The sequence below is a fragment of the Triturus cristatus genome, chromosome 4_1 (genome assembly GCF_964204655.1).
Source record: "Triturus cristatus chromosome 4_1, aTriCri1.1, whole genome shotgun sequence".
NCBI classification, from domain to species: Eukaryota; Metazoa; Chordata; class Amphibia; order Caudata; family Salamandridae; genus Triturus; species Triturus cristatus.
Window position 1 is genome coordinate 1,216,358,849 of NC_140585.1, and position 23,402 is coordinate 1,216,382,250.

The 23,402-nt window shown below is 44.5% G+C and overlaps 1 protein-coding gene across 8 annotated transcripts in view; it reads left to right on the forward strand.

The window, feature by feature from the left end:
* B4GALNT1 (beta-1,4-N-acetyl-galactosaminyltransferase 1) overlaps positions 1-23,402 on the forward strand; it is a 693,972-nt gene that overhangs the window by 238,851 nt on the left and 431,719 nt on the right. The window contains exon 1 of one of the 8 annotated variants that reach the window (XM_085654573.1): positions 2,201-2,449. The exons of 4 other annotated variants lie outside the window; for them this stretch is intronic. The gene's annotated coding sequence lies outside the window, so the exon portion shown is untranslated. Of the gene's footprint in view, positions 1-2,200; positions 2,450-4,603; positions 4,770-23,402 lie in introns of those variants that run through there. 3 more of the 8 variants (XM_085654579.1, XM_085654575.1, XM_085654577.1) reach the window with 3 other exon arrangements.

A 23,402-nucleotide genomic window follows, 5' to 3' on the forward strand; every position in this document is an offset into this window, starting at 1 on the left:
AGTGAGTGAAAGGGAGGGTAGATGGACAAAAGGATGAATAGATGAGTGAAGGAGTGAAAGGATAAATGGATGAGAGAAAGGATGGATGAGTGATAGGGTCAATGGATGGATTCATGAGTGGATGAGTAGATGGATGGGTGGGCGGATGGAAGGAAGGATGGCTAAGTGAAAGGGTCGATGGAGAGAGAAAGGGAGGATGGATGGATGCCTGAAAGGGTGGATGGGTGGAAGGATGAGTGACTGGGTGGATGGATGAGTAAGTGAAAGGATGGCTGGATGGGTAAAAGGGTAAATGGCTGGATGGATGAGTGAATGAATGGATGGGTAGAAGAGTGGATGGATGAGTGTACAGATGGATAGGGTGAAAGGGTGGATGGATGGATAATGTATAGATGAGTGAAAGGATGGATGAGTGAAATGATAGATGGAAGGATACATGATGGATAAGTTTGCAAATTGTTGAATATGTTTGGATATGGCTGGGCTTACTTATATACTATTGTGCGACCTCCTTTGATGTGTCTGTAAAACTTACCTATTGTCCTGAAGTTTTGTCCTGAATTTTGACCTCCTGTCCTGAATTTGTGTCCTGAATTTTGACCCTTTGTCCTGAATTTTTACACTCACCGTCCTGAATTTGCACCAATGCCAGTTGGTCACCATAGGCACGTCTCAGAAACAAGCAGGTACTTTGGCACAGAGTACCTGCACTTCTATTTTCCGATTTCAAGCACTGCATGGAAGTGATAACAGAGGCTGAAAGTGGAGAGTACGGTCCAAGGGGAAGCCTGCAGATACCAAACGCACAGGCTCCTTGAACTGCAGCCCAAGAGGTACGTACCTAGCCCCTGTAGCTCTCCCCTGAATGGCAGCAGCAGGGTTAGACCCTTGAGACGAATAGGCTGTCGAAATAACAAATGTGTCCCATCTGGGCAGAGATTGCACAGAAGGCTTACGGGCCTTCCTAGCAGAGCCAATATCAACCAAGAAGGAACCACGGAGACGAAACACATCCGGGCTTCGAAGGTAGATGGAAGGAGTGGAAGGAACAACAAGTGGACCCAGGAGGTAATGTGCGTGGGAAAAGCAGCTATACCCACACGGCTTAAGCGTGATAATTTGCCCTGATCATACGTGACTTACGCTGCGCTGCACTAAAGGCACGTGCTTGTGAGGGGTGCGTCAGATACAGCTGTGACAGGGGTGGCTTGATTCACAAGGGCGCAGCCCTCCGGGCAAGGGGCGTTACAATGTTCTACATGTCACTTTATGAATGATGAGCATTCTTATGCATGTTACATAATGCATGCTACATTATATTATGCTTGCTATGCTTGCTATATTACATGACGTATGCTCTGTTATGTAGGTTGCATTATAATATGTGCTGTGCATATAGCATTGTTATTCACGTTGTGCAGGTTAAATTATGGATATATGATAAGTACAATATTTACGTCAAGCTTCGTTGCATTATGCATGTTTCGTTTTTTTCTTATTATGTTATGTGATGTGTTCTACCTTATGCAGAATACATTACGCGGGGTACTTTGTCTCAGGCAGGCCTTACATGATATGTTGGTCATTTTATGCATGCTACAATAATGAAGCAACTAGTGTTATGCTCCGGTCGCATGTAATTTTACACACGTTTGAGTGTGCATATAGTATTCTAACGTTATTTTATGTGTGACAGTTTATGAATGTTAGGTTATGTTTATGCACGTTGTGTAATGCGTGTGACATCACGTGTGTTATGGAGTTTGTGTTATGCGTGTCACATCATCTGATTTCACACATGGTCTTGATTGGGGACACACAAAGTTATTTTACGGATGTGTCTGCGCTGAACTCCCCCGGGTAGCCGGGCTCTCTTGTGAGTTGGCGCTTTCGGATTTTTGCGTAGCTTCTCCGTTTTCTGAAGCAATCACTTCTGAATGTGACGTATTTGACTTCGTCCTGCATTTGTTTACGATGGAGGAAGCCACTGCACATTTCCAGAATCTTACCAGGCGCTAGATTTGCCTGGAGTTTTAAATGGAAATCATTTACATAGGGGAGATCTGTCTTGGCGCCAAGCTTCGGGTGCCGTGTCGTTCCGGTTCGCGAAGCTCCTTCTCTTAGTGAGTCACGGCGTCACGCGCTAGGAATAAGGCTCTTCTTGAAGACGCTCGAGGCGCGCACCTGTCACTCAGGCCACGCCCACAGCCGCACAGATGCAGTCCCGGGCGCAGGTGCGCCCCCTCCAGCAGACAGTGCGCTTCTGGAGCACTGGGACGGCTGCCGCAGGTGCACGTGCACTGCCCACCTCGCCCCGGTGGAGCCCGGCTGCCCTCGAGGGAAGTTGCGGGGGTCCACTGTCACGACTAGCGCCAAGCCCCGGCCTTTAACCGCTTTACCACCCAGAGCGCAAGCTTCCGCACAGATGCGCTATCGAGACTTTTTCAAGGTGAGCACAAAACGGGTTAACGACCCCGCTTCATGCATGCGCCCCGAATACCCCCAAATATATTAAAACAGTAAAAATGTTCATAACATAACTTGCTTTTTTAAGTGCTCGCAGATGTTTCTGTTTCCTAAGCACTGTTATCAATTTCAGCGAATGGCCATGATTTTACCTCTCAAAAGGGAGTGATTTGCATTTATGCAAAATGTACATGTCCCAGCATTTAGCAGCGCCTCCGTCATTGTAGATGTGGGAAATGCAGTCGTTTACACAGGATCACACGCGTTTGTAAAGGGGGAAATGTCGCGACTGAATGGAGTGCCCCAGACCCAAAACTACAGCGTGCGGAGAGGGTGACTGCGCCGTCACCGCGAGCAGACCCAGATGCCGATTAGATAAGAAGGAAACAAGAGCCACTTGTTACTGACTCCCCTTCCACCGCCAAGCCACATATCTGAACTCACCGGGCTGGCTCCAATGAATCACCTTTCGAGGATGAGTTTCAGTGCTTCCAATTAAATTGATTTCATAGTGATACAGATGAATAATTTACCTTATTTTTGGGCATTTTCGTAGCGCTAGAATCACGGTTTATTAGCGGAAACAAGGATCACACAATGCAGACAGTCTGACAGGTGTCGCCGCAGCCTCTGTGTGCATGTGCGGGGGTGGAAGGGAGGGTGGGATCTGGGGTGCTAGAATGATTTCGCATGCAAATGACGTGTGATTCACCAGGAAGCCGCTACCCGTACATACACGACGGACTTCAGGTGGCCAGGCCCCCACTCTCCTGCGGAAAGTGGGTTTTTCTTGAAAGTGTGTCCAGAGCGCACATGCGGGATCTGAATATTCACCCTGCAGAGACGACTCCCAACCAGCGCTTTAAATAGGCCCTGAGTACCGGCCCTTCTCAGTGTTCTCTCATTGAGTGACGGGGCTTCCCCTTGCGCCAAGGGACTACCGGTACTCCTAGTGACATGCTATGATGCTAGGGGCAGGCTCTGGGGTTTGGGCGCGCGACAGTTAGTGGACCGTGTGTTCCAGAGGCAGGTAGCTTCTGCAGCCTTACACTCTGTCTGACAGCGCTGCAGGACTAAGGAGACGTGCCTTGACAGCCAGAGCTCCCGACCCTGGAACGGTCACGCTCAGTTAGAGTGTAAGGGTGCAGCGCTGGAATACACGCGCCATTGTCTGTCAGAGCGCCTAACGTCCTTCGGCCGAGTTCAAGGCACAATTGGTACTCGTTTTTAGGTCTCGCCTGACCCAGCGCATGCGCTGGTCTGGCGAGACTTATTGAGAGGGCTCCAAAAAGTGCTACCAGGCCAGCCGAGAGCTACAGTGCAGGTGCGCGGGCGCGCACCGCGCTTTACCGCGATTACTTTCACTTTGGCGGCCGCACAGCCGCTTGGCATAGCCAATAGGTCTCGCTTTTGGGACCTTATAAGTATTTAGTTATGCAACTATTGCATGGCTAAACACTTGAAGGGCCCAAAGGCGAGACCTATTGGCTATGCCAATGCTTGTTTAGGTCGCTATTGGCGAGACTTATTGAGAGGGCTCCAAAAAGTGCTACCAGCCTAGCGCTACAGTGCATGTGCGCGGGCGCGCGCGCCACGATTACTTTCACTTTCACGGCCGCTTGGCATAGCCAATAGGTCTCGCTTTTGGGACCTTATAAGTATTTAGTTATGCAACTGTTGCATGGCTAAACACTTATAAGGTCCCAAAGGCGAGACCTATTGGCTATGCCAATGCTTGTTTGTAGTTATTTCTAGCACTGACTTGGCAGGAGGGCATTAACGCGCTTCACATGAGAAGCACAAGTTCTACATGACAGCATACATTTTTTTGTTTTCATGGCACAGGGATGTGAAATAAATCCCAGCGTCGGCTCAACATCCTGTGATAAAAACAAAAAAGTATGCTTTCAAGAAAAACTTCTTCACATGTAAGACGCTTTAATGCCTAGGGCCAAGTTCACGCTATATAACACTATTAAAAAAAGACCAATTACGCCCTGCATCTAGCAGCCGACACAGGCCAAAAGGCACGAGGGCACTTAACATCTGAAGAAGAAAATGCTGCTGTTGTACATGCCAGCCTCGTAGTAGACACGCCCCTAGACACCTCCCAACCAATTTAGTTTTTATCTCACTTCTCTTTTTCCGTCCTAAGCACTGCTCTAAACCGAGGTGCCCCGGGAGGAGAGCGCACGGCGAACCCCCTACATTAAACCAAGGCTAAGGATTCAATACATTGGGGATGTCCGCGCTGCTTCTGGGAAGCCGCAGCCGAGCGCCCTGACGAACCTTGCCTCAGTGAGGTAGGATACAGCGCTTGCTGATGGGAGCTGTCCTCCAAGGGATTGCGAGGGACTCATTTTAAAACAGAGGCAGCCGTGGTGTCTGCCCAGAGTGTGGCATTCCCAGGGACGGGCAGGCGTTATTCTACGCACGTGGCGTGACGTGTTACTGTCGAGCTGTGTTATGCTATTACCACATGCAGGGGGTGTTATGAACATGGCTTTCAGTGGGGAGAGTGCCCCGGGTCCCAGGCCCGCCAGTAATTAAACACAGGCATTGAAACGGGTCCTTGCCGGGCACTATATGCTTTTCCTTTACAGGCAAAACGCTGTTCGATTTCGGAACAATGACTAAAAATTAAGGTAATCTTTGCCATTGATGTAGTTCCTGTTTAGATTTCACGTTTTACTTAACCTTGTATTCCCTAAGACTGCTTGCCTTTTCCAAGACTTGTTTCTGTGTTTTTTGTGTGTGCAGCATTTTACTCTTGTGTAGTGTGTAGTATGAACGGAGTCGCCCGAGCGCCAGTTCAGGTTGCGGGGGCGTGTTTCACGACTGAAAACTCTGGAGTTCAAGCCAAGGGCAGTGCGGTTTCTCAGTCTGTCAGTGGGTCGGGTCATAAAGGGGTTCAGAATACATGCCCATGCAATCCTTGGCCTCTCAGGTGAGTGGGTGTATTCTGTGTGTGGGGTCCGATGAAGAAAAGAGTGAAAAGAGTGTGATAAAGCAGAAATAAATGAGGCCTAAGATATGCAGACTGGGGTCTCAGAAAGAGGAGTGGAGGGAAAGACCACAGAGGTCTAACAGAAGTTGCAGAGGAAAGGAATGGAAAGGGAGAGAAAGCGAGTGAGTGTGATGGAAAGGGAGAGAAAGCGAGTGAGTGTGATGGAAAGAGAGAGAAAGTGAGTGAGTGCGATGGAACGAGAGAGAAAGCGAGCGAGTGAGCCACCCTGAAAATGACTACCTCTTCCAGAGGCGTTATAATGGTTAATTCGCAGTGTCACATTTTCAAAACGGAAACTTTTCAGTTCTAATTAGTCACAACAGAATCGTCGCTACTCCTTGTTCTGAAACTGCTGTCAAGCATTGGCAAAGCCAGCAGGTGCATGTCCATTACTGTGTGGTAGATCTGGATGCAATAACTGAACGACCAGAGAGAGGCATCAAAATACTGCTAGGATGGTAGCTGTGGGAAGGAAGCACAGGGTTTTAGTCTACACGTTTCAACCCATGACGTTGTTTAATATACACGCCACACCTCTTGGAAGGGATTCCTAGGCCGTGTCCCTTTTAGAAAACTTTTTTCATTCCCTCCAAAGCCCTGGTTAAGGATGTCACATTCTGTACTCCTTTTCTCCAAGTTTTATGCGTGGCTTGAATGCTGGTCATGAAGTTATATGTGGCTTGTTATAGTCGTTAAATAAAGCGTTTTAGGTAATGTAGCTTATGTAGTGCATGGTATGGTATACATTTTCATATGTTGAATGTTAAGTTAAAATATGTACTACGTGCTAGGTCAGGCAGGTTACATTTTGCAGGCTGTTTATATAGTACTGTTCTAGTATAAATGTTATTTTGTAAATGTTATTTTCCATGTTAGGTGTTAGACAGATCGTATGTATGTGACTGCATATTTCGATATGTATGTTACTTTGGGCATGTTAAGTCTTTCCTCTATTGAATCAGGCATATTACCTAAGGCATCTCATTAGTTATGTTAATTATTCATGAAGCGCTCTTTGCTGCAGTTTTGTCATTACAGACTTATCGATTACCTGGTTAAGTGCACCCTGAGGCTGCGAGAGATCAGAGACCAGGGGTCTCGTGACGTCATCAGGCCTCCCTTGGTTGTGTTGATGCCCCATCAAGGGGTCATGTCACCGGGGGTTCTGTAGCCCTTTTCATGGCGCTTGTGAGGCTGCTGTACGGCTTTCATCCGCGCGCCATGCATGCAGCCAGCAGTCATGCCAGCTTTTCAGAATATTCGCCTGCTCCACATACAAACAGTTCATGAACAGCAAAGCGATTTGCGCTTTCGGATGTTCTCCTGAAAATGAGGTGTGGCTCCAGCACTGGTCAATAAATGTTGGCCACAGCTAGCTACCAAATTCAAGATGGAGAGAGTGTGGTGTAACAGCCAGAGCTGCTGATTTTGGATCTGGAAATCAGGTTCGAGGCTCGGCGTTGGCTCAACATCCTGTGATTCTGGGCAAATCACTTAAATTCCCTGTGCCTATCAAAAAATGAACGTGTCATTGAGTAACGTAACTTACCAAACACGCATTTGCAAGGGAATAGTTCTCGCATTTACGAGAGTTTGCACTATTGGCATTAAAGATGATAATGCCTGGTATTTATGTGTTGTTAAAGCAGATAAATAAAAGGCAATTTCAATTACAATGCCAATAGCTCAAACTCCCTCAAATGCGAGACCTATTGTATTGCAAATGCCAGCACCCGTGCAATAATTTTTTTTAAAAAAAGCGTTAGGACCAATTTGAGAAAATAGTGCTCAGAGGCTGTAATTAAAGCCTACAGAGTAACAACACTCGTAACATGGGGTGTCGCCATGGAAAGTTACAGAATGAGACAAGGCTGTACTAAGGAGGGACTACTAAGCCTATTGACCAATGAACAGCCACAGTTTACAGTGGACAATGACACAAGCCAATGAAAAATATGGGAAGAGAGTGGGCAGAACTTCAAGTCTCTACCTGAATACAGTATGCCTCGCAGAGCAGCCCATGCGCTGCATAGGCTCAACCTAAAAATTAACGTGTCCTTGAGTAGCGTAACTTACCAAAAAGTGAATGTGCCCTTGAGTAACGTAACTCGTGCTCATGTAAAGGGCTCCAATACCTTCAGGTCAAGTTCGAGCTGTATAAAACTGCAACAAAAAAAAAACAAGGCATGCACCTTTCCTTGAGGCCACAGCCAGAGCTGCACAGATGTCCTTTTGGCTGAGCCTCCTCTGCAGCAGTGACACAGAGCTGCGGGTTGCAGTGACTGACACTGGAGCTCTGGACTTGGCTTCGCCACATGTGCTGTCCCCCCAAACCCCCGTGCTAGCCTATGGCCACATCACCACCGAGTGTGAGCTGAGGAGTTTCAAGAAGGACCCAATACTGGAACATTTTTAAGATGAGTTCAAAGCTATACTCCAATAACAATAAAAAAAAGTCTAGCCTGACAAGGCTGCATTCAATATTGTACAACCAATGCATTAGGCGTTGAAATGGTAAAAGAAATATAAAGTAAAAATGACACTGGCTAAAGGTGGTGTGCACATGTTTGCAATAAAAAGTACAAAATACCCATGCCAGAAGTAAAGAAAAATGCACGAATAATAAAAACCTATACAAAAGCGGAGATTAGCCTACAAGCGCTGCACTGAAGTAGGTAGCTTTTTAGGTCGAGCATGGGCAGCACATGCGCTGCTCTGCGAGCCATGCTGTATTGGAGTATGTAATAGAAACCCCGCCCACGCTACGCACATCGTTGTCTTTGGCTTGTGTCATTGTCCTTCGCAAATACTGGCTACTGATTCGTTATTAGGTTTGTTAGTCCCTCCTTAGTACCACCTTGTCTTCATATGTAACCTCCCATGAGCAGCCACGGCCCGAGCAAGTAAGAGCAGTGAGGCAGTAGGGCCGGGTGGGGGGTGGGGGGGATTTGAATGGACAATGACGAGGGAAATTTAATACAATACTTAATTTTCCCTCGTCATTGTCCATCGAAATCCCCCCCACTGCTCCTCCCTGCATGGCCCGCGGCTGCCCATGAGGACTGGTCTTTTACTTTGGTTGTTACATGGTGAGTCTTTCTTAGTCTGTAAGCACTATTTTCTTTAAATAGTTTCTCCTACTGCAGGCACGACATGCATTCCTTCAACATTAAGCGTGCCATGGGCGCTTTCACTTTCTAAGCAGCCCGGGACAATGGCAGCCGCTTCTTTGAATAGGTCTCGCATTTACAAGAGCTTGAGCTATTGGCATTGTCAATGACAATGCATTTTATTTATGTGTTAATTATCAAAACATATAAATAAAAGGCATTGTCATTTACAATGCCAATAGCTTAAACTCTCGTAAATGCGAGGCCTATTGCATTGCAAATGTTTGTTTTGAAGAGGTGCACAAGAAAGGCTGTCTCGTACAGTGGACAGAACCAATAGCTGAAGCAGGCTGACCCCTGCCCCATGCGGCAACAAAATGGAAAATGACCCTTGAAGGGACCCTTAGATGGTCAGCCCTCTTCATCTGCTAGCAAGCTTCTGCTGGTCGCCAAGGAGCTCTGTGACCATATCGAGAAATGAGACCGAAGGCCAAGTCCTTTCATAAAATACAAGAACTCTGCAGTGACGGTGTTTGATTCCTTAAATACACGCCATAGTATTCTTCTTTCCCTGTACTCTGTTAAAACCTTGCTCAATTGCTCCACGTTATAAAAGATATTCTGTGGTGACAGACACATGACAAAATATGAAACTATGCAATGTGAAAATTGGTCGGGCTATATCCAGCATTTACATTGTCTGCAAAATGTATTTTGAGCAATTTAACATGCCACTTTTATAAGCAGTTTCAGCGTGGTATCATGCACATGAATTCCGGCTTTCTTGTAAACGACTTGAGCCTAGCCTCTAAAATACTGCCATAAATGTCACCTTATCAGCTAATGACTGAAAACCTTTGAAGGTCAAGAAAGAGAGCTGAAAGGCTGGCTTTCTCTCCATTTGTTTAAGCAGCAGTTGTAATTCTGCTCAGTGACCTGCCTTTCACACCGACACACTGCCCTTTGGCCTCACAGCTCAACTGAAATAACTTTACGAAGAAGAGTAGCACTGTACTCTCTTATTACAGACTGTAATAAATTCAGGGAGCAGATTTTATAGCTATTATTACAGAGTTCGATGTCTCATAGTACGAACAACAATGGCAGTAACCTATTATGATAAAGTGTCTGCTGTACTTTCTATTTCATAGTTCATTGAATAAAAAATGGCATTCTTATTGCCCAATTAAATGGTTCTTATTTTGTGATCTTCACACTACCATTTAGCCGTTAAGTAGGAATGAGAACGGTGACGAAATTAACTTAATTTACCAAGGATTACACACTGAGTAAAGAAAGGCTTCGAGATTAGCTCTCACAAGTCTAATGTGGCGGCTCCTCCGCTAAGGCAGAGGAGTATGGCCCCACTACTTTTAAGCCGTGTAACTAAAGGAAAAATACAATGATAATAACTCAATGTTACTTTCATTCTATTTGTTCCTGCTGCTTTGCAGGGCTCCTCTGCTCTCCGAGCAGGACAGGGCAGGAGTGGTTTACCCACTCCAAGTGTGCATGAATGTTGGCCGGCCCTTTCGGACCGGCGAAAAAGTCTTACGCACTTTGCATGATGTCCACACAGGCTGCATTACAGCCTGGGTGGAGAACATGCCCTGGCCCCCAGTCCCAGTCTGAACGGTGAACCACGACGCTTACACCAATCACAACGCTGCACGCAGCGTTGTGATTGGTCAGGAGAGTCTGGGTGTTTCCTGGATGCTTTCTGTAGCCCGAGTCATGTATAGTCAATTGGACTTCCTAATGCACTTTTCCTTTCTTTTATTTTAGTTGTGGTTCTTGCAAAGTCTTAGTAAATACCTCATGGTGGACACAGAGCACTTTGGGTGATAGGTACATATAAACAGTAGTTGTGAGTAGTAATATGGCAAATTTGTGAGAAGCTGGTGGTGGAGAACCAGACGACCATCCAGTATTGATGAACAATGCGGGTAGATGCCAGCATGTGAAAATGTTCCCATATAATGATAAGGCCTTAATTGAGAATAAGAATCTTGAGAAGCCTGGATGCAGAAGGCAAAGCCGTTTCTTTGTTTCTCACCTGGACTTCCATGATGCCATTAGTACCACATTGTCTACATTTTCTCTACTTGGTATGCAAGCGTTTACTACCATTACTTCTGCAACCTTACATCAGGAGCCATTACATCACAGTCATTACATTAGGAGTTACAACATCACATGGTAAGTTTTCCTGGGTTTAAATCAAGAGTCTTTTACATCAGACGTACATCGCAGCTAAGTCATGAATTGATGTTTAAATTTATTTAAACACATACATATAGATACACATTCATATGATTACTAAATAATTATAATTAACCAAAAATTAATATGAATTCATTTAATAGTAAAATACAATTGTTAATCCAAAAGATGAGTTTGAAGGTAATTAGATAATTCATATTCTAATTACTTTTGTCAAAAAAATTGAAATTGAAGTGAAGTTAATATTAATTTTATAGTAACATAATGCAATTAATTTTAAAGTATATGTTTAAGAAAATATATTTCAACATTTCTTATTAAATAAAGACACTTTTATAAAATATTTTAAACTTTTAGAATACTTACTGTATTTTGTAATAAAAATAAAATAAATATATCACTTTCTATATATATGTGTGCAGGCAAATGTGTATTTGTGTGTGTGTTTTAAAAATTAAATATCTATATGTATGTGTGCAGGCAAATGTGTATTTGTGTGTGTGTGTTAAAAATTAAATATCTATATGTATGTGTGCAGGCAAATGTGTATTTGTGTGTGTGTGTGTGTGCACGCACACACACACACAATCTGGGCAGCTCTCTAAGATGGTGAGCAAAACCGTACATCTCATCATTTTGTCATTTTTGTTAACAGAGTGAATACAGTGATAGTGATGACAGAATAAAAACGAAAGTCCTTCCCCGTTAATATTTTTTAATTTCTAGTTTCAATTGTTTGGGTTAAATACCCAACCTCATAATTATTATATTACAAATCTGTCAGGTTGACAAGGCCAAGCATGGAGTACACTGTTGCTCACTGCAGGTTTTCTCTATAGGGCGCGTGCCCATAATATTGTTTCAAAAATATAGTTGGAAACAAATATAATCTCAAAAATATTGTGATGATAAGAATATTTTATTTCAGCATACTTCAGGTAAAAATATAATCTTTAAGTGTTTAATGTCAGTTTAATTATTATTGTATATAATATCGATTTGTAATTATTTAGTATTGTTTTATTAGTTTGTGGTATCATTTAAATATGAATTGGTAGTTGTTTGTAATTTGTTTATAGTTGACTAACTGTTTCTGCTTACGTAATATATTTAGAAATTTGTTTTTGATTTGATTTTACATTTTTTGAAACTTTATAATTCTTTAGTTATTGGACAACCATAGACAAAAGACATGACTTGCATTAAAGCATAGTCCCGGTATCTGCATTATATTGCAATCAAAGCACATCATGGTGCCCACGTATTGAATAGTGCATCATCGTAGTCGGAAGTGACATACATTTGAAAGTCTGAAGCCTCTAGCCACAAGAACTAATCCATAATCTCAGAAGAGTGTACACACAATTTCCTCACTCTGTTCCCAACAGAGATGTCAAAGCAATCCAACAATGCCACCCTATTGGGCTTCCCTTTTGTAGAAACCCCATTCCTCCTCTCTATCAGTCTATATTCCCCTTGTCTGATGTGCCATCAGCAATTTTAATTTAATGTATTTGTTGGTGGGTTGTTGTGTCTGTAAGGCAGCAGTGTTGGAAGTGTTTTCCTACATATTTTATAATTTTTAAATAGGTTGTTGAATACCAGTATCTTATCTCATCCCAAACTACATAAACATGCTAGCAAGCCGCCTCGCCAGAAAATAATTTCAGCTATTGATGGGATCTTTTAAAACCCGTCTTGATATGTATTTCTTGCAGGACTATGTGAAGAATTTACCTTCTTTTATACAGGGCACCGTGATTTCTTAAAGTCAGTATTTGATGTACATTGGGACGATGATTATGTACTGATGTCATAGGATGTAACATTGTTGCATACAAACATGTGCCATGAGGATGGCCTGAGAGCCCATAAGCATTTCTCGGGAGCTAAACCATTGAAATTACTCAAAATCACAAATATGATGAGAAATGTGGTTAAGTGGTGTCTCACAATAACGACTTCCTGTTTAATAATGAACTGTTTCAGCAGAAGACCGGTGCAGCCATAGGAACCTACTTCACTGCCAGCTAATCTAATTTGCACATGGGCTGTTGGGATGAGCCGGTGCTCTAGGGTGAGCATTACGAATATTGGTCACAGCATTTGATATTGTGGGCACGGTATATAGATGACTAGTATGTCACTTGGGAAGGGTCAGTAGAAAGTATGCACAACTTTGTAAGGATGATAAATGTTAATGATTTGAATGTACATTTTACAAGTACCATAAGTAGCACAGAGGTAAACGTTTTAGGTTTTACAATGTATATTAAGCACAAAAAGATCCAGTCCAAGGTGGGGAACACCCATCGCAACGCATGCGTCGCATCGCATGCGCTTACATCGCATGCCATCACAACGCACGCGACGTTACGCCGCGTGCGTTCACTACGCACGACGTTCCATCGCGGGTGCCATTGCATCGCGGGCGCTGTTAGAACGCAGGCGCGGGTACACGGGCGGCAGGGGAAACAACGTTGGAACCAGGTAAGGTCGTCGCTGTTTTAGGGTTTAGGGTAGTTTATGGGTAGTGCAGTGGAAGGGGGGGGTTTAGGTTTTAGGGCTTAGGGTTAATTGTTGTATATGGGAGTGTTTTAGGCTTGAGGGTTAGGGCTTAGGGTTAGGAGGCGTGTATGCTAGTGTTTTAGGCTTTAGGGTTAGGGCTTAGGGTTAGGAGGCGTGTATGCTAGTGTTTTAGGCTTCAGGGTTAGGGCTTAGGGTTAGGAGGCGTGTATGCTAGTGTTTTAGGCTTTAGGGTTAGGGCTTAGGGTTAGGAGGCGTGTATGCTAGTGTTTTAGGCTTTAGGGTTAGGGCTTAGGGTTAGTGGGCGTATAGGCTAGTGTTTTAGGCTTTTGGGTTAGGGCTTAGGGTTAGGGGGCGTGTATGTACGTGTTTTAGGCTTTAGGGTTAGGGCTTAGGGTTTATGTTAGTGTACGGTACGTTTTTGCCGTGAGTGTCGGGCGGAGTGCTGGAATGCCCGGTCTTGGTGTGCGTTGTAAATGTCTTTTGCATGCGTGTGAAGGCATCGTGCGATGTTGTGGTTTGCGTGGTGAATGTATGCTATGTAACGGTGTGTGCGATGTAATGAATGCGATGTAGTGGTGTGCGTTGTGTTTGTTTGCGTTGAATCGTCATACATCCGTCCAAGGTATATAGAAAGCCCACTGCAGGAAACACTATTTTGCAAGCAAGCAATTTCCACCCTGAAAAATTAAGGTGTAATTCACCCTATGGAGAGCATTTGCGTATGGAGAGAAACTGTAGTGAGACAGAAAAGCAAGTTATGGCACAAGCAGAGTTGGGGAGGAGATTCCAGGAAGGAGGGTACTCACATACGGTAGTAGAAGATGGCACATATAGAGCCAACTTACAAAAGAAATAGAACTTGCTGTCTGACGGGGAAATAATCAAGATATTGCACATTGCACCAGGTTTATTACTACTTATTGCAGGGAAAAAAGCCAACTGAGAAGACTAATGTGCCAACATTGGCATTGGATTAAGAATGACCCCATAATTGACTGAATGGTATCAATCCGACCGACAAGGGCCATGTCAATGAAGAACGACCTAGTGAGGTCTTGTCCAGAGTGGTTGTAAGATTCAATTGGCTAGAGAAAAGCCGGGATTAATACAATGTAAGAAATGTAAATCCCGTCAATATGGCATTAATAAAACTGAATTTTTCTCCCCACTGTGCAAGAAACCATGAAAATCCTAGGAGTATATCATTTCAGAACCAAGTATGCTGTATATATACTAATATGGAAATAAGGAGAGGGGAGAGGAGGATATGGCTAGGTTCGTCCTCCTAGGTACTAATAACGCAAAAAAAGATCCGACATCAGGGATCAGAGAACCTAGCTAGATGGGAAGGGAGGGGTCTACTTAGTGAGTAAGACACACCTCAAATAGAGAAAAGAAAATACTTTTCTTGAGTCCCCTCTCACCAAAGGTTTCCCCTAGGTGACATGCTTCATCATTGGGGCCATCCCAAGCATCTACTGCTTGGGGCGTGCTGCGACTTGCGACAGTTACGTAGGAGCACTATTTAGTGAAGACTATGTGTAGTGCAGTGAGAGGCGAGTGGTGTGGGTTTAAATTAAAAATTACCTAGCTAGTGAGCGTAAGTGAGTTTATTCGTGCTCCTAGTTGGTAAAGGATAAAAAGGGGGGTTAATAAAAGGGAGGAATTAGGTAATAATGTATTTCCCCTAGGTGACATGCTTCATCATTGGGGCCTAATTCCTCCCTTTTATTACCCCCCCTTTTTATCCTTTACCAACTAGGAGCACGAATAAACTCATTTACGCTCACTAGCTAGGTAATTTTTAATTTAAACCCACATCACTCCCCTCTCACTGCACTACACATAGTCTTCACTAAATAGTGCTCCTACGTAACTGTCGCAAGTCGCAGCACGCCCCAAGCAGTAGATGCTTGGGATGGCCCCAATGATGAAGCATGTCACCTAGGGGAAACCTTTGGTGAGTGAGGGGACTCAAGAAAAGTATTTTCTTTTCTCTATTTGAGGTGTGTCTTACTCACTAAGTAGACCCCTCCCTTCCCATCTAGCTAGGTTCTCTGATCCCTGATGTTGGATCTTTTTTTGCGTTATATATACTAATATGCCCATGTGCTCTATTACATGGTGGTAGTACTATCCACCGAGTCCACAAGCGGATACTTCAACATGTCAGGGCAGTAAAAACACAAAGATAAGACGTACCCTGTGGCAATCATTTTGAGGAAGTCCATGCTAGCAACAACAGAGTATTGGAAAATTAGGTGATTTATGCCATACCCAGACAATACAGAGGGGGAGTAGAGAAAAAGAACTGCGAAAACTACAGTGGAAATATGTCATAGAGCTGGATAGTAAGACCCTGGAAGTACTGAAAATGGATGAAGATCTGTACCGCACTTGTAATGCTGATATCAGAATCAGGGACCTTATAATGTGATGTTTTATAGTTTTGGCCCACTGAGGAATACTCTTGATGATAAGCTTGGTATATGTGACACTGTAGGAAGGTGAGGGGAAGAAGTTATTTCTCAAATGGGTACATTTTTAGGGGGAGGCATATGAAGTAGTATATGTGTCATGGAGTGATAATGAAATTGTTTTCTATCAGACATTCCTTGGAATGGAATAGCGTGATTACCTTCTATTCCGAATAAGCTTTTGGTCAGCATGTGGCAGGGTGTAATGAAATAATATCATTAATTTTTTTGTAGGCTTGACATACATCATGTAGTGCATTTATTCAAATAATTTTTTTTGCATTTGGCACTTTAATGCAGAAATGAACTGTGACTGAATATAGCATGTCTTTTATATTTGGGAATTTGTAAATCACGTGTGCACATCTAAACAGGATCAATCATGGCATCCCGTGCAAGCGCGGATCGTCCATTGGGGCGTTGGGGCGTAGACCCCCGCCCCCGCGCACCCGCCCGCGCCCGCAGCTCCCTTGGTGTCTCTGAACTTAATTTACTTATGTTCAGAGACGCCGAGGGTGGGGTGAACTAACTGACAATGTATGTCAGTCAGCATGACGTCGGACCGTGGGCGGTCCGGCGTCATGTTGACTGACATGCATTGTCACAAGCCAGGGAAAGGCAGCACAAGTGCGCATGAGTGGGCATGGAGATTAATTTTTAGTCCGTGCCCAGTCATGCGTACTTGTGTTTTTACTGCCTTGCGCATGCCCATTAGGAGCCCCTCGGTCTCCTAATGGGCAGGCGGCTGGCGTAGCGTAAACTGTGCCCATAGCCAATCCTGGCGCTGCTGGCAGCGCCAGGATTGGCTGAGAGGGGTTGGCAGGCCCCTCCAGTACCGTTAGTGAAGGCGCCCAGGGGATCAGAGGTCTGAGAGGTGGCGTGGACCCGTGGACCGGCTGTGAGGTAAGTTTTTAAAAAAATATTTCATTCCCCCCCGTGCGCGAACCCCCACCTCCCCCCGCCCGCGAGCCGCGACTGACTCATGCCATTGTATAAGGTGAAGTTTTTCTGATTTCAAAAAGGCAGAATAATTCTAAGGAGACAAAGGTGTGGATTGGCCTACAATGAAATATAAAATCCCTGCGCGGCCCAATTTATCCATTAATTAATGAGAAAGTTCAGGACTAGTTCTTGTGGCTGTAATTCGATCAAGAACTCAGGCATCCTACAACTTTGTTCAGAATTGTTTTCTCAGTGACCTGCAGTGATTGAATCTTATATTCTATTGAACCTTATATATGAGCCCTGTAAATCACTATAATGACACTCTTGATGTTATATATGTTCAACAGAGAGGGAATGTGGGTTCCCCCTGGTTATCAGTAAAGGTTTAAATACTATTATTAGCCCTGAAAAATGAAACCCAGGCCAAATCAAACAGTGGGCCAATTTATTATGGCATCTCGAGGTGCGGTGAATATCCTATAAAGAACTGATGTGTTTTCCCGATGTCTGGGGTGATCTGTATGTAATACATTGCAGCCCTCCTGACTTCTAGCATGTGTAAGGCACTTTCTGCTGCATTAGATTTGTTGGTGGGGAAAAAGCTGTAAGTTTGACTGTCTCGTTCATATGGAAGGGTAAAATGACCTTCATCAAGAATTTCAGGCATGCCCTCAATACTATGGATAATTAAGTGATTTGAAATTAATGTGTGTGTAATGAAACGCAGCTGGGGCTCTTGTACAGCTCGTTTTGTTGCTTCGGATTTAGTTTGCGCATCACAAAAAAGGATGTGGTTAGTTTATTTCTGATCTTGGTTTGCTTGTCTGTCGAAAGACTCTTCCTGCACATTAGGCCAATTGCCACTGCCACAGTATTGCACTGATTGCAGAGTCTCAGTCGGGGAGTGAAAGGCCCGTGGTGTGTAGGAACAGCTGGATGGCAGTGTTCCTGCTGAACGGCCCTGCTGCATGAACGCAGCCTGCCTCAGATCACAGGCAGTGTCAGCGCACACCGCACACGAGGAGGAAGCGAGTTGGGGGTCGGGGAAGTCAGAGGGGGTTTGTTTATGAACTCGTAACCTGTCTTTCTAGGATGTCCGGGCCTGGCCTCAGGGCAGAGGCACTCGGGAACAGAATGTTCCAGGCAGGCCACTGTCCCGCTAATGTTAGGTGTTATACTATGTCTGGCCTGCGAGGTTTACTTTACAATACTTAACATGTTGATTGCGGAGCACATGTGGGTCAGGCAATCCGTGCCATTAACCAGGCCAATCAATGGCCCTTATATGGCAACACAATACCACCCATGGCTAGAAAAGAAACGGAAAGAATGTCTAGAAACCACTCTAATGTACCTGAAACACTCGAGGTTTAGCCAATCTAAAATATACCAATGAGTTGGCATGTCACTAACTGAGTTTCTGCTGCCTCACTTCAGTTATGTGCGTTGGGGGTTGAGCAGAACAATGCATTTGACTCACTCTCTAGTTGCATTTTTCACTGTCATATCACGATATGTTAACAATGCTATTAAATGTCCTGAGCCCAGTGTTTATGGCCTGACACGTGTCTAGTGGTTTGGCGAAAACTCCCTTTTCAGCTCCTCCCAAATGCACACAAAACATTCAAGGAATTTGTCAGGGGATGAACTTTGTGTTCCGGCTGGCAAATCACAATAACTTGCCTTTCCTCTGTAGAGTTCATTTTATATCAATAAAGAAATCCGAGGTACCCAGCATTGTTATCGCAAGGTTTGTTATGAAGTTCTGTGGTTATATTGAATAGGCAGCTACCTATGTATAACATCTCTTTATTGATGTCATAACACACTTTAATTATTGCCTTATTAACTTTCTTGTTTTCTTACATATGCTTGAAAATGCACAATTTGCCCAATATTTTTTCAACATTTTCTCGGGGGGAGAACCCCTCTTATGACAGTCAGGCTGACGTGCACTGACCCCAAACTTTTACGCCCCACTACTTTTAAATGTCACCAGCCGCCCCTGATCCCGTGGTATGAACAATGCTGTTTTCACAGCCAAATCTTGCAATGGCATCCTGCCAAAAAAAGTTAATACAGTTGAAAACTTCATGTGTCAGCACCTGTTTTAACAAGACACAGGAGGTGGAGTGATTGGAGCTATCTCTGTTTTGTCCGACACCCCCCCTTGGTTTAATGCATGGCAGGCCAAAATGGAGACGGCTCTCTCCGTACCAATCACTCCGCCTCCTATCTCTTGGTAAAATAGGCGCTGACACACAAAAGCTGTATAAATAAATATATATATATATATATATATATATATATATATATATATATCCTACTGGCGGTCAGCAGTAGGTAGCTATCGTTAGGACCTAGTGTCTATCAAAAAGGTGATTTTCAGTTGCCTATATCTTTGGCGCTGGTTGATGAATCTTCATGAAATCTCCCCCCAAAATTTGCCTGTAACCACAGCTGCTGTCTGGAAAGTTTCAGGGTGATTTGTCAAGCGGGGCTTGAGAAAAAAGAGGAGGGTCAAAAAATGTGTTTTCCCCATGCTAATTCCTATAGGACCTTTAGACACGACTACCGAATGAACCGCTGGACGAGAATGACATCAAATTTGACAGAAAGCTAGCTTTTAGTCCACAGCTTGTGCTTTTCGCAATTTGGTGTAAATCCATTCAGTAGTTTTGGAAATATTAAGGGAAATCCAAATTGTACATATCGGGACTGGGATCCTCCATGGATCCGACACTCCTCGTGTTGAAATCTGATTGGCTGCCAACACTTGAACCCGGAAGTGTCGGCAGACATCTTGGGACTTGGCTCTGGTTGACTCCCACAAAAAGCATAATAATTAAATAAACAAAGAGGGACAGGGTAGGAATACCCTTACTCTCTAGGACTGGTGGAGGAGTCTCACAGGGACACCAGTGAGAGTAAAAGAAAATAGTTTTAGAGTAGACTTTGACGCAAAATGAAGAATGGATCCATGGATTAGCAGCAAAAGAAGTTTGGGCTCCCGTAATTCTTTTAAAGGAAGCCCCTGGGTAGGTCAAATTCTGAGGCTACTGCTTCTGAATGAAAGCCATCTCCCTAGGGCAAACAATAGTAAAATAATGTGGGCGAGGGGCCAGCACGGCCCCCTGCAGCCCCAGGGATTGCCATCTCCCCAGGACAAACAATGATAACTTAATTCAGATGGTTGTGCCATGGGCACCACCATCTCCCTGGGACATTATTTGAAATCAATGCAGGGGCTGTGTGGCCCCCCTGCAGTCCCTGGGGCCGCCATCGCCCCGGGGATTTTGTTTATTTGAATGCAAGGGCGTGCGCAGACCCCTCCACAGCCCCGGGGACCGCCACTTCCCCGGGGGCACTTTAAAATACAGATGTGGGCGGGCCTGCTTGGCCAGTCCATGCCCCGGGGAACACAACCTCCACAAGGCCCAATCCAATGGCCCCCCTCCTGGAGCAATACATTGCCCTGGAGACCACCACCCTCTAGGGCTGGCTCCTGCTATGTCCCTGGGTGCCCACCCCCAGGACATAGCAATTTGCTCTGACTAGGCAGGAGCTTTGACAGCTCCCGCCAAGTCAGAGCAAACACTCCGCTCTCAGCAAGCGGTAACTATGAAACCGCTCCCAATTGCTGAGAATAGAAGTTTCCTCTGTTTCCCGCCCCACAGACAAGCGGGCAGGGAAACAGAGGAAACAATTGCTCTCAGAAACAGGGAGCTGCATGTTTAGCAGATTCCTGTCTCTGAAAGCAATGCTGGCTACCGCAGGAGTAAATGCCATCATATTTGTGCAGTAACTATTTTCCAGCAAACCTTCACCAACTTTGAATGCGTTCTCTTCCTTTTCACCCTGGAAATCTATGACCGTTTTTAGGCAGTCTGTTGTTTGGAAAAAGATTTGTGCATAAACTTAAGCTTGAGGGTTTTTTGCAGTGCTTTATTTGAGCTGTTCGTTTCCCGTGCTCCGCACCAGCACTTAATTGTCAACACCGGCCATTATGACAGCCAGCCACATGGAGGCACTGCTTGTCTAATTTTATGATGAAGACAACAGTTGTTGAATAATTCTATATACATTAAAATGACTAATACCTGCTCCCCAAAGAATAAAAGAAATGCTTGGGTGGCAGGTATTAGAAATGTTTAATGCATACAAAGTCTGAATTGCCATTGGTAGCACTGACATTGGCAATGGGTGGTGCAATCCGCAGTGCTCTCCTGACAAGTGCCCTGGTGCTTTTTTTTTTTTACCAATTATTTACTAGTTTGTTGGTGTTACCCAAATTTTTAGTTTAGGGCATCTCCACGCTGCCCTGTCCAATAAGTTAAAGTTACCTTTGAAAAACATTGTGCCATCAATGGGAAATAATTTGCATTGATAACCAATTCATCTAATGTTAATTCCTCGCTCTCGGAAATGAAGGCATTTGTGCATGCTAGTGTGCATGCACACTCCAAAATGCTTTCCCAATCAGATTAAATGAATCAGATGGGGAGTCGTTTAAATATTTTAGGATTATTTTGAAAATCTGCCCTGGATTCAGCACTTACAAATGTGTCTCTCTAGTTTGTGAAATTCATGTCAATGGTGCATTTGAGAGGAAACTTACAATCAGTTGTATATATTACACTACTCGAATATGGTTTTCACTGGCACGGAGTGATTAACCCTCCATGATGATACACATTTTTGTATCCGTGAAATACCCTTATACGTTCTTCAGTAGTAAGTATGTACTTTAGAACATGTGGCAGAATCCATTTCTCTTAAATTATGTGGATATGTAAAGAAGGAAAACCACACTGAGGCAGCGGAGTTCGATTCAAGAGCGGAATTTGTCCTAGAATTCCATTTTAGCAATCATAATTGCAATAGGTTTAAAATGATGGTGAATTTTTTTGAATTGAGCCCTATATATCATGTGCGACAAAACATTCCGTCCACTACATCATTCTACCCAGTACATTGCAAGGTAAGTGTAGGTAAGTAGGTGTGGAGGTAAGAATAGTAATGGTATATTGAAAATTAAGATGCAGTGGATGGAATATTTCTGTAGGTCAGTTTTATCGATCTCTATATCTTCTCGTAGGACCTAGAATTCAGACTTCCACAATTTTCTTCAGATGATAATAGCAATGGTAATTTTCATAGCACGCTGCACAAATGGCACGGTTTCTTTCAAATAAACCTGAATCATGAAATCTTGAGATCAAACAGTGTCAGGATTTGGTTCAACACTGTTATTTTCTTGCCAGGATAGATTCATAGGTTATCTGAGGTTGCTTGCCCCTCTCGAGCCCTGGCACTGCCTTGTGATCCCTGGTCTCAGTTATTACAAAAAGAGTGCCATGATTTCAAAGTGAACAGTATCCTTATGACCATTGTTTACTCTATGTAGCTCCCACTGGCAGTGGCATAACTAACCTGAGGGGGCTCTCCTACAATGTTCACAGAGGGGGCCCCTACGCTCCGGAACCAGTCCGGAACCTTAAGGGCAGGAACACCACCGCCAGAGCACAGTGTCGGAGGGGGCACCCTGGAGCTCGGGCCCCCCGCAACACAGGGCTGCAGGGGCTATTGTTACACCACCGGCTACCCACTAAGGAGTTAAGTGGTTTGTGGGAAATGTGCAGCCCTGCCAAGTTCCACCCATCAGGTGTTAGAATAACGCATTTCAGTGTGGTTGTCTGCATCACCGCACTGAAATGGAAAGTCACGCATAATAGCGCCTCCTCTGCTGTCAAGCGGAGGAGTGCTACTAATCATGCACCATACAGTGAAACTAAAGCTGAAGTGGCAGGCTCCATGCACGCTGCTCCGGATAGGCTTGGAGTGGAGTGGGTCAGCAGGCCACAGCACACCAGTCCGAGTACCTGTGCAGTTTCCACGGAAGTCGTTCCGAAGTGAGTGCCTGTGAGGTATCTCTTACTCTGTAACTTAATTAACTTTATACCCCTAGTGCTGGTGTCACCTCAACATGAGTATATATCAATGTTGGTGAAGGACGAACCGGAATAGTGACCCGTGTGGAATTGGTACGTGAAGCTCTTATTCTCCAATCTGGTCACCCATAGTTAACTTCCATTCCTTCCAGCTGGGGATTGATGAAGCTGAGCTCCTCAGTGTGCGCGTCTGCATCATTAATAACAGACTGTGCCCCTCGTGAACCCTGGGGTGATGCCTTGCCTGGTTGTGAGCATGCATGATCTGATTGGTCATTGGCAGTTTTGTTTTTCCTTGCTGGACATGCGGGCCTCAGAGCGGCGCCTTTCCTCCAGGTCGCAGCTTCTGAGAGCTGAGGCCTGTCCCTGTTTGGAACTAGTGCTTGCCCGGCCTCCTACTCCCATGTACTGGTCACCAGGTATCAAAAGATTCAAGCTGTGTGCTGCTAAAACAGCCTTCCTATCCATGACCAGGCAGTGTTGCATCATGGGCTGTGTTGTGTGGTGAGTACAGTGCTGCTGATATCACTCAACATAGCTGCCAAGGTTTCAGATTGCAAATGTGTGACATTTTCATAATTTCAGTGTAAATATGAGTGACATTCAACGACTATGAGTGACACTTTCTCACAAGCAAAATCAAACTGAAGACAAGGAAAACATATAAATATCAGAAATTACACCTATTTGAACA